The sequence below is a fragment of the Armigeres subalbatus genome, chromosome 3 (assembly GCF_024139115.2).
Source record: "Armigeres subalbatus isolate Guangzhou_Male chromosome 3, GZ_Asu_2, whole genome shotgun sequence".
Taxonomy (NCBI): Eukaryota; Metazoa; Arthropoda; class Insecta; order Diptera; family Culicidae; genus Armigeres; species Armigeres subalbatus.
This window is the reverse complement of record NC_085141.1, coordinates 87,128,454-87,141,099: the sequence shown is the minus strand read 5'-3', so window position 1 is coordinate 87,141,099 and position 12,646 is coordinate 87,128,454. Positions and strand designations below refer to the sequence as shown.

The following is a 12,646-nucleotide window of genomic DNA, read 5'->3' as shown; positions in this document are numbered from 1 at the left end:
TTGCAGAAAAACCTTCGCACTAGAAGTCCATCATACAACATTTTTTGAAATTCAGCTTCTGGAATGTGTTATTGACAAACTACTAAATGATCGAACGCAAATTACTGAATGATCGTTAACATCCTTGAACATAATATCTATTTGCTGTATAACTTTTAACGTTTCTCGGGCTAAAAGTCTCCTTAATAAAGACACAAAAAAAAGCTTTCAACGCAGATTGATTTTTTAAAGGTTGTATCCTGTACATGAGTCAATTATGCATATAATCGTAGTACTTCACTTAAAAATGATAATTATAGACTTGTTGTGCGCCAATTAACCAGCTGCAAATGTACAACTTCGATTCAATTATAACGCGAACAAATACTGATTGAAAACCTTGGCTATGGAAACGTTCGAATTCTTTTTCCATTATAAAAGTTTCACAGAACGAAGAAAATCGTTACAATGCTTCCGATAATGTACTGTGCTTGAGTTATTACGAGAACGATGACGTGTGTATGTACACTAGGGAATGTATGCTACTAATGGACCCTTTGCATATATCGGAAGAAAGTCCGATTTTGAAAACTCAGATCGACTTACATATCTGGAGAATAGTTCGATGCAATAAATTTTAACTGTTGTACTTAAATTTTCAGCGTGCCATCTGATGCGACATCAGAGGGACATTCGTTATAAGGTCCATTACCGGCATACGATTCCTAATTCACACATTCGTCGTAGGTGAACCGCGCAAACGATAACGATAACAGAAGACCAGTCTTCGAAGAAATGCAACCAACCAACAACGTGCCAATCTCGTGCCCAGCAGGTAGGTGGAGTGACGAACTGTCAAACGATATCGGCCTTTGATGTGTTTGCCATTTCAGAGCAGTACGTGGCGGCGTTCAATTAAACGGCGCGATGAGGGCGTTCTACCTGGCACTGATCAAACGAAAGCACACCTGAAAATAGCACCCCAACAACAATAACAACAACCCAGCACCTATACCAACACATCACCAGAAAATGGTGCGCGATGTATCGAAATTTTCACTTTGTTGTTTGGCTGATTGGCGGCTGTAAACGAGAGCAGCAGTCATCCGCCCTTGAAAAGGCACAGGATGCGGGAATCGATTAATGGTTAGTCACAGACAAATATACGTCATACCTAGAGAAGAAAATCTTTCAGATGTCTTCATTTGTTTGTTCCGACGCAATTTTTCTGCATGTTTACAGTTTTGTGCAACGGCGTCATCGAGAAACACGAAGCGCGTGACTCGGTTAATGACGGTCACAAAAAACAAATTCAAATCAACCATGGTTGACATTTCTCAATCATTAGGTCGGTTTGTTAGTGAGCTCGTGCTGGTTTATGAATCCGTTCCGACGGATGCATGGTGCAGTAATGTTGAATTTCAGATTCGGTGCCTGCCTACAACTGTGCAAACATGAACCGGTTTGGCGTGTGACACATCTATACAGGCCCACTGACGGCGGTGGCCGATGCTATGAGTGCAAGGTCACACCGAGAGTGGCACGGTGCCAAGTGTTCCAAGTGATGGCAGCTAAACGCTAGGCAAATTGTCAAAACCACTAAAATATAAAGCCATGAGTGTGGAATATAGTGATAAAATTGCACCAGTAGTGCTGCAGTTAGCAGCCAGTAAGCAGCAGATGCGTGCTTGCGAGCAGATATGTGATGCGGTCGATGTAGATTCACTTTGCGGGACGGACGGTTGCGTTCGGTGCAAAGCTGTCTGACGGGTTGTTAGATCACACACATCAGCCACTTGAAATTATGATATGAGATTTAACTTATATTACTGTAAGAATTTCATTTTACTTTCCAGACACTTATCTTTATTATTACTAGAAATAGGCAGCTACGCTGAAAATGGAAATCATCGCGGAAAATGGCCACACTCTGGTGGAGTTGATGGTTTTGGATAGCACATTTGGTGAACATTACAAATCTTTTTTCGATGAATAATAACATTATCTCAGGTCCAGTTATGGAATGCGATGCCAGATACAATGATAATTCTTCCAAGTCGTGTCTCAAGAAAACTATGGAAAAAGTACGTTTATTTAAATGTCATCGATTTTTATCTTTGTTGTATACATTTAAACCTCCATGAGTCGATGTTCTATGACTCGATATCGACTCATGGAAGCAAATTATTCCATATTAAAAATTATTTTCTGGGTTACTGCGATGGTCCCTTCAAACAGCATCCCTAGGATTGCATATTCCACTTCTCGATATTTCCTTGAGTCGATGGTCCCTTCAATATCGACTCATGGAGGTTTTACTGTATTATCCCTGAGTCAAATTATACGACCAGCAGCGTTTCCTTAACCTCAATCTACCTGTGCACTGGATTTAAATTTAAGGCATTTATGTGCGGAAATCCATAGAATAACTTGATTTTGATTAGCTTAAACGAATCTGATAATTTTATTTTCCATTTGAGCTGTAAAAATAGCAACATTTTTATTTTTTGTGTCAGTGCACAGGTAAAAAGTGAGGTTACGCGACGCCACTGTATACGACTCTATGACTTTTCAAGCATTACGGTGGCATATGACCCCTTCCTTCACTCCTCAGGTAGCTGTTTAGTTTCCCATATTTTGACAATCATTTTGTGCAAGCAAGTGGCAAGCTTTATCGGGCCCATCTTGATGAGCGATACCATCCTTTCCAGCTGCCGTATTGGCCTTTCTCTTTAGCTGTGGATGGCATTATTAACTTCTCTCAAGGTGAGGGCTGGTTGGCTTCCATCGTCCGCTGAAATGACGTAGTCATCTCCTCCGCTGCCTTGAATTTTTTTTTGGAGATGCCTCCATGAATTCCTTTGCATGCTCATCCAGAAATTGCTTATGCTTAAGCCATTCAATCAAAAATTCCTTACGGAACATAGGACATTTTTCCAGGGATTCTTTCGGAAAATTCCCTTCAAAGATGGAATTCTAAGAATTGCTTCGGAATTTTCCTCAATAATTCCTCAAGGATTTCATTCAAAAATTCCTTTTGGGGTTCCTTCGAAAATTTCTTGAGAAATCCCTCAGAAATTCCTTCATAAAATACTTGGGAGATTCTTCAGATTTTCTTTTAAAATTTCTTTGAGGATTCCTTAAAAATGTTTTGATGAAAGCTATTATTCTATCGGATATTTTTGAAGGAATTCATTTGGATTTCAATTCGGTAATATCTCTAGAGAAATTTGAGGAATTGTTCAGGAAATTTATTTGGAATTTTTTTCGGAAACTCTTTCAGAACTTCTTACGAAAATTCCTTCAGAAAACCATTTGAGGTTACCATTAATGTTTATTTCTAATGTACTTCCATAAATCATAATAAAAATTGCGATTTTGTGTGTCTATGAGTGAAAAAAAATATAAAGTCATGTGCGTCCCATATTGGAAGTACCCGCATAACAGTCCCACTAAAAATTCACATGACCTGATTGCACAAGACCAAACATACTTCAATCTAATTAAATCGTTTTACGGTAATCTATCGAATGAAGAACAGCTCCGCAAGATCCGATGATGTTTCAATTGATGAGCTTTTTTAGAAGTATCGTATGGAAGATGCGATTTCTAACTTTAACGGCTATTATCTACACAGATAGAAAAAGCTGTTGGAATTTACACGAAGGTAATGGACATAAAGGGAATGCCAAAAAGAGCGTAAATTTCAACGATATTATCAACTGCTATTTCTTTTGCATCATGTCACTTTTTATACGAAAAAGTGTCATAATGCTATGGATGTTGCATTCATTTAGGTCGAACTTGTTGGAAAAGATCCATGTACACCAATAATAGTGTAATTTTCCACGTCTTTATTTTTTACGCGCTGGTTAGTTTTCATTATTTTTTTCTGTGTAGTATGCGAAAATACGGTATGGGACTGATATGGGAGTGGGGGCAGTACAGTCAATGCAAAAGTATAAAATTTCCTACGTCACTCTCCTTTGCGTGACCAACATCTAGTCTAACAGCCAAAGTACCGATATTATTCGCGACGTCGAAGCAAATACTGATTTTCCCTCTATTGCTATTTGGTAGAGTTTGAGTGGAATTGGTTGTGTGAAGAGATTTCAACAAACGACCAAAAGCTTATTGAAGCATATTTTGGCAAAATAAGTTTAATGGTTACAGCCACAAACTGCTTTCGAAATTGCTTCGGGAAGCTGTTAAGAAATTTATTTTGGAATCCGTTTGAATAATTCATTGAAAATTATTTAAAGAATTCGTTCGAGAATACCTTTAAAAATTCTTTTAGTAAATCCTTCCTTTGGGAGTTATTTCGAAGATTCCTTGAGGTTTTTTTCTCTCTGAAATCCAAAAATCGGAAATTCTTCTTGAAATTTCTCTAGTAATTCCTTCGGGGATTCATCTAGAAAATTCCTCCAGAAGTAATTTTGAAAATTACGCTAATAATTCCTATTGACAAGTTGCATTCGACGCAGAATCATGTCCCATTGTTTCCAATTGAAGATTGGCTGGATCGGACTATGGGCTCGTAAGTTATGGCCAAAATACCATTTTTCATAGAAAAATCGTGTAATAAATTGTAACTCATTTTTTTGGTACTTAAGTCTTACCGATTTGCTCGCAGCAAGTTGCATTTGACGCAGAATTCTATTTCCTATTTAAAATTGGCCAGATCGGACTATAGGCTCAGAAGTTATGGTGAAAATATTATTGTTTATTTGCAAGAGAAAGACACCATCATCGCTAGGTGAATGAATCAGGGTTTGAGCATGAGCATGATTGACCGCCCACGGTTGCTACTCCGTTATTGCCAGGCCAGCTGTAATTACACAGAGAACCAATAGATGAAGTTTGGGACAAACATCATCTTCAATGTGTAAAAACTGATGACCCAAAAATAAGCAATACCAGCGCCGGTCGTGTTTGAATGCAGGTCAATTAAGGAATAAGTAGGAAATTGTGGACGTGATACTCGCTTTGATAGAAGCCGACGAGTCATCTGCACGAGAAATCACTGGGATGTTGCATATAAGGGGTAGGGAGTGTGGCAGGGTTCGTTTTGGTAAACGGTCTGCCGTGTATAGCGTTTAGTTTGATTTAAAACAAAAACAATCGAAAAACAGAAAATATTTTAATTATCGACCGCACTACACGGATCCGAACTAAATTTTCACTTTCTGATTAACTTACTCGCCCGCACAAAGCAGAACAAAATTTCGGTGACCGGTCGATCGTTTTGCTTTCCGCACAAAGTAAAACTAAATTTCGACGACCGGCCGATTGCTCTTTTTACTGGAGAATCTGAAACACGAGAAAATACGCACTGAACTGATTAACTCTTTTACCGGCTGCGCAATGCAGAACACAATATTTCGGCCGATCGCGCGATCGTTCTGCTGTCAGAAACAAGAGAAAACATGCACTGAACTCGCTAGGTGGATCAATCAGGGTTTTCCGAAAAACGCACGCTTTCGTACATATTCCGACGATTGGAAACGGTATGGTTTTATTTCTTCTCCTGATGCTTATGAATCGTATTCGTAATTCAGCATCAACAACGTATTTTTGTTTGAGTTTTGAAACGAGACATCAAATGATTATTCCGAGTAAGTCAATCCACAGCTGAACTTTGTCATACTGGCGCCTGCCACGTCAGAATGCAAGTCAATGTAGGGAAGAGGGAGGAAATGATGATGCAATCACTCGCCTACTGCAAGCCGAATATACCTCTGCACTTGCCACGAGTTCATGCGGAATTTGTTGGATTTTTTGGGTTAGGTTCGAGATGCAGAGGTCCGTCTTGGTTAACGAGCTGCCAATGTGATAGATAGGAGAAATCAACTGATGGAATTTCTAATTGGATGTGGGAAACGAGCTCTGTAGTTCATTTCCAATTCTAGCAGATTACTGTTAGAATACTCAAGTTGAAGGTGTATAATAGTAATGGAAACGTTATGGAAGTCCATTTGCAGTTCTAGCGATTGCTAGAAATATAGAGAAAGATACAAAGAAGGAGAATGGAACGGGCCTGGGATTGAACCCACGACCTCCTGCGTGTGAGGCAGAAGCAGTAGCCATATGACTACTAAGCCCGCTACATTATTCCAAATATACTCTATTACCAATATAGTCCACTCTGGCTGATGTGAAGAGACAACGCAGTAGCGCCGCGGTGTCACAAAAGGCAAGCAATGTAGTGAAGGGGTGTTTAAACGTGTAATTCAATATGCAGTAGAACATGTCGAAATAATATGCTAGAAAGCATCCCACGATCCCATTTTGATATCTGAGTTTGAAAATAAAATTTTGAAAAATGTGATCCAAATTTAAAAAAAAAATTAAATTAGTGTAATTTTTGCATTATCGCACCCCTTGGCTATCGTTTTCGGGCGTTAGTTACCTTTTGTGACGTAAGATGGTGTGAATGTGCTGTCTCTTGCCTAATATATGGGGATTTACGAAGTTGACTATATTGTTAATATACTATATTTGACTATTCCGAGTAAGTCAATCCACATTAGACAAACTAAACACAGGAAAAAATGTATACTTTCTCAAATTTTGTCAGAATCAAATAAGTGAAAACATTTCAGCTTCTAAATGTGACTCAATAGTCGTCACAATTTGGGGTCGTAACAAATGATGCTTAGTACATATCTTCAAATAGTATCAAATTTCTTTCAAGGCATCAAAATATGTGAGGTTATGGGCCCTGTGCACCCCGAATGATGAAAATGGCCGACTTGTTAGACCTCTATCCTAAGCAATGTCCAAGTATTACAACAGCCTGTTACCAAGTTAGATTTTGGACAACTTGCGAGAGTTTAAATTCATCTCAATTCAAAACATTTTTGAAACAAAAGAGATCAATCGGCTTTTTATTATTTTGACAGAGGCGTCGCGTGATCAATTCTTTAACCTGTGCACCGAGCGGTGTATTTCGGTTTTCAGTTGTTTGATATACCTGTCAATGTATATCAGCATTAAAATTACGAGTAAGCACGCGCCGGTGATACTTTTTTTAAATTATATTTGTTGTAACAAAAAGTTAAGCATTGAATAATGTAAATTATGACAAGTTAATAATTGTTCGTGCTTCCCGTATCAAAGTTAAATATTTTGAGAAAAAACCTGACTTGAAAAAGGGACCTGAAATGACACATCCAATATGAACGATCTATCTTCAACCGTCTTTCCCATATGTTTCGTCAATCTGCTTCTAAGCTAAATCTAATTTATCGAATTATACTCAAACTAAACTTAAAGTGATAGTGGGTTTAATTGAAAAACAAACTAATCTGGGGAATCATAATGCTTTTCAATATGACATATAAGACAGCTATTCAATGAAACGGTATCTTTTAATTTTAAATCAAGTTATTTCGTAGAATGAGACAAGTCTTAATAATTATAATGTGTTCATAAAATTGAAATATATTAAGAATGATTAGACAGGTAATACACATTTGTAATTAGCATGTCATACATATCAGGAAAAAAGGGTCTCTACAATGAAGCTTATACAGATATGTTCCGTTTTTATCAACACGGTCCGTGAGTTTCCGTGAAATCGGAATAAGCCTTTCGCCATACTGATTTGAGAAAGTTAACTCCTAGTGTGTCGCTGTATACACGCTCAAAGCAGGTGATTTATTTATGTCTTATGATCACATAAATATTTTTAGGCATATATCTCAGCTTAGGACAATTTTTTTGTAGACATATTTCTTGATGCATTCGAGGATATGTACTCCAGAATAGTTTGGACGGCCTAGAACATCCGAAAAAGTATTTCAACGATTTTTCAATTATATCAGAAAGTTACATAACAATGTAATCCTTCGTCCTGAAGTAATAAAGGGCAAACAAACCCGCATCTTATCACTTTTATTTCGAAGTCGGTGAAAAGGATCCTTTCTTGTTAGTTACGGTCTTATAACCGTTAGTGCTTGAAATATTATAAATACAACATTTAACCAAAAACTAACCCAAGTTAGTTTATTTTAAAGGCTAAATCTCTGACAAAAATGATTGAATTTTCTTGTTGATAAAAACGGAATAATTTTGTTGACGAAATCGGAGTGTGATAAAATCGGAACATATCTGTAATCTAAACGTTACTCAATTGTCAATTATTCTATTTTAGTTTATTTCTTAGATGAATCTTTTTTTTTTGAAGGGCTGTTTTCATACCACGTGGACAGATGTCGAACATTTTTAGATGTGTACTTCCCTCCATCAGCGTACACATCTGATCATGCAATTTTTCATTAATTTGTGTTAACCATGGACATTTTTCCTACCCCTTTTAAGGTTCCCCCAAACACACGCGACGCGACAATAGCGACGCGATTCTATCACTTGGCGACAGCGATTCTGTCGCCGTTGGTATGGAAGCGTGAATAGAACATTGCCTGCAGCGACCCAACGATAGAATCGCTGCGACTAGTTGTCGCCGTCGCGGCGATGAAATCGCTTAGGTTTGGGGGAGCCTTTACCCGCCAAGTTCTCCACATGGTATACGAATAGCTTTTGGATATTGGATTTGACGAAAAAATTCATCATAAGCCATAATCACCCATAATCCCAATCAATATGAAATGATAAAACGCTTGTGATCCAATGTGCTTATTCAAAACCGAACTTTCGCCATGGAACGCCTTGTGAGAGCAGAAAATTCATTTAATCACCGCCTTTTTTCTTTTTCTATTTTGTTCCGATTGCGCGCTCTTCAACCAAACGCGCATGCGCATGCGTTGTTTGAAGCGGTATGGGTTACCTACTCGGTAGGCACCAAACCGATGTGCTTTTCTGCATCGGCACCAAACCGTGCACTGCAAACGATGAACGCTTTGGCTACCTATACATCGTCGATTGCGGTTAAAGCGGATGACCTACACATACAAAATAATGCGTGTATGATGGATGGCAAACCGTTCTCTGCTGAAAATGCACGTGTTGGACAACATGTGGCGGTGCGTCGTCGTTTCGGCATCGTGGAGTAAAATATAACGCGCCCCCATTGTAGCATTTCGGTTGCCTCATATCACATGTCGCCTGTAAAAATTCCGTGCATATTTTACGATTATTGTTTTATACTCAATCGTTAAATTTGCACTAAACATATGACAAATGCACGTGATCCAAGTATTTGTATAAGATTGACAAGCAATCTATTGAGAGTTTAAATGTTAGGGACAAGATTGCTACCTGTGCAGTGCACAGGTTGCACATGCGGACGCGACGCCTCTGTATTTTGAAAATCCTTTCTATTCAAAATGTTTATTCTAATATTTGTTTGAGTTGTACAAGAAAAGGTTGCAACATTAGATTAAGACTACACACCGTGTTAATTTTCATATATTTTGTCTCTTTCTAGCATTGTCACCTCGTAATTTTGGAGCGGCGTATTCTGGTTTTCAGTTTTTTTTTTATGTAACTGTAAATGTATCAGCATGTAGATTGCGAGTAAACACGCGCCGGTGATACTTTTTCAAAATCATATTTGTTGTAGAGAGAACAAAAAAGTTAAGCATTCAATGATGAAACTGATGATGATTCGATGATTGTTCCTGCTTTCCGTATCACGTGAATGAAGAGATGTTTCAGCAAGATTAAGATGCCATAAAGCAAAACATAATTTGGAACTTTATAACAGGCTTATATACAAAGTTATTTAAGTAAAAAACCTTCAGAACTTCTGGCCCATTTATGATTAACATGATTAACATTATGAATATAATAAAATAGCATCCCACCAATAAGTTTTGTTATAATAGTAAAATTTGTTATTAATATGTCATTAAAAGAAAGAGCATAACAACAAATAAAGAACACATTGTGCAATCAAAGTAAAGTTTGTTATTTATTTACCATTTGCATTTTCAACATATCAATAATAACTGATTTTGATATTTTCTTTTCTTTAAATATTTTGCTATTGGTTTGTTTAATAGCAAAATGAGTAATTTATGAGTTATTTGCTAGAGCAATGTCTGTTCTTATTTTTGCCATTTTTACAACTATATCAAACAAACTAATATCAGATTTTGTTATTCTGTTATTCATATAATAATAGTAAAATTTGATATTATTTTTATGTTTTCTTCTACCCGGGTTCGACTATACCTATTATAAGTACTTATCATTTTTACCATTTCGAGACACATCATACCCAGTATGAAATGTCAAACGCGAAGAAAATAAACAAAATAAACGCAAGGTAGATTTCAACGTCTTGACAAATAATTAAGTAAAAAAAATCAATTCCATCTATCGCGTACTTTTATTTACACTGTGTTTTAGTGCTGTGATTCATTGAAAGGCAAATTAAATCAATTATTCAAGATTCAAAAGATACATTGATACCTTTGGGCCTGTTCGGGACGCGAACATGTATTTGCAAAACATTTCATCTAAATATGATGCACTATTGAAAGGATTGTACTAAAACGATGACAAAGTACGTTAACATTAAAGGAACCCAATGTCCTTGGATGAGCTTGCATTTATGGACACTTATAAAAATTAAGAGCAATTATTTAAAGAAATCTCGTCGTGATCCTGGCAACATGCGTTTAGCGGAAATGTTTGAGCATGTATCTAAAAAGCTTGATATTGCTAAATATTTTGAAGACTTGTTGATCAACACTTCACATTCAAAATTATGGAGAAATATTAACTCGATAATCGGCAGATCAGAAAAAAGGAAAATGGTAAAACTTAATGTCAATGGTGAATGTGTAGCTGACAGTAAACTTATATGTGAAGCCTTCAACGACCATTTTTCAACGGTTGGCTCAAATTTAGCAGAAAATATTACCCCATCATGTTCAAACCCTGAAAGGCATATTGAACCGGTTTCGAATACTATTTTTTTACAGCCCGCATCAGCAAATGAGGTTGCTTCAATAATACATCAGTTGAAAAATAATAAAAGTCCTGGTCCTGATTGTATCCCAGTAAAGGAAATCAAGAATAATGCAATATCCTTTTCCCGAATTCTGTCTGATATATTTAATCTTTTGATCCAAACGGGTGTTTATCCAAATTGCTTAAAAGTTGCCAAAGTAATTCCTGTTTTAAAGTCAGGGGATCCCCAGAATACAGACAATTATCGACCTATCTCGACTCTTTCTGTTTTTACTAAAATTCTCGAAAAATTATTAATAACTCGTATTGTTAACTTTCTTGATCGTAACAATATACTTTACAGCATGCAATATGGATTTCGAAATGGAAGCAGTACAACAATAGCAATAACTGAACTCGTTGATAAAGTACTGGAAGAAACAGATTCAAAAAATATGTAGGAGCGTTATTTTTAGACTTGAAAAAGCCTTCGATACCATAAACCAGAACATTTTACTACGTAAGCTAGAATGCTATGGAATAAGAGGTGTGGCAAATAACATAATTCGAGTTACTTAGTAAACAGAACTCAATACGTGTCATATGATGGAGAGATAAGTTGTCGTAAACGAATCATCACTGGTGTTCCACAGGGAAGCAATATTGGACCCCTGCTATTTCTTGTATATATAAATGATATAACGAAAATTGGACTTATTGGCACTCCCAGGCTGTTTGCAGACGATACTGCTTTATTCTATCCTAATGTTGATCCAAGATCAGTTATTTCAAATATGAGTAATGACCTGCAAACCCTCCAGATATATTTTTCCGACAACCTACTTTCACTCAACCTGCAGAAAACAAAATACATGATTTTTCGATCCCAACGAAAATCTCTTCCAATTCTACCGGAACTCATGCTTGGGAATGTTATAATCGATAATGTACAGGCTTTTAAATACCTTGGTATCCTTTTAGATTGTACCTTATCCTGGGATCAACACATTAAAAAAATTGCTGGAAAAGTTTCGTCCATGTGCGTATTAGTAGTTTCGTCCCGCGAAAAGTTATGCTTTTGCTCTATTTCGCTCATATTCATTCTCATTTGAATTACATGATAATAGTCTGGGGTAGAGCTTGTAAATCCAAACTAAAAAAAACTACAAACACTACAAAATCGTTGTATTAAGATAATTTTTAATCTACCTCTGTTGTATCCAACCATAGGGCTATACACTGATTTTGCACACAAAATACTGCCGTTACAAGGTATGTGTGAGGAGCAAACATTACTAATGGTTCATAATATATTATATAACCCAATCGGAATTCATAATATAACTTTAGAGTAGAGTACCCCAAATACGTAACACAAGACAGAGTAATCATTTAGCTATGTCTCGTGCACATTCAAGTGTCAGAAAAGGTTTACTTTCGCAGGTCCTGCCAAGTATAATAATTTACCCAGAGATATTCAATTGATAACCAATCGTTTATCCTTCAAAGCCAACATAAAACGTCTCTTAAGAACTAACTTACCTCAATTATTAATATAAACTCTTCATTTCCTCATCGTTATCTCTTTATTAACAGTCCGTCACCAACATTTACATAAACTAATTCGTAATTATTACTTTAAGTATATTATCTTGTTTAATTGTTTTTCATTTGTGCTTCTTTAAAGGGATGCTTAATCCACTAGAGGCACGATTTTTTGTGTAAATAGTAATTATTCTCTCATTTGTAGATTTGTATTTTTAATTAAATTATTCTCAGCCAATATTGAATTACTGCAATTTTTTTT

At 36.5% G+C, this 12,646-nt stretch overlaps 1 long non-coding RNA gene across 1 annotated transcript; it reads left to right on the top strand.

Moving 5' to 3' along the window:
• Positions 1 to 740: 740 nt before the first annotated feature.
• LOC134227237 (uncharacterized) lies at positions 741 to 9,500 on the top strand. The gene is made up of 3 exons (XR_009983636.1): positions 741 to 814; positions 873 to 1,125; positions 9,368 to 9,500. It is a non-coding gene; the product is annotated as an uncharacterized LOC134227237 (long non-coding RNA).
• Positions 9,501 to 12,646: the final 3,146 nt, after the last annotated feature.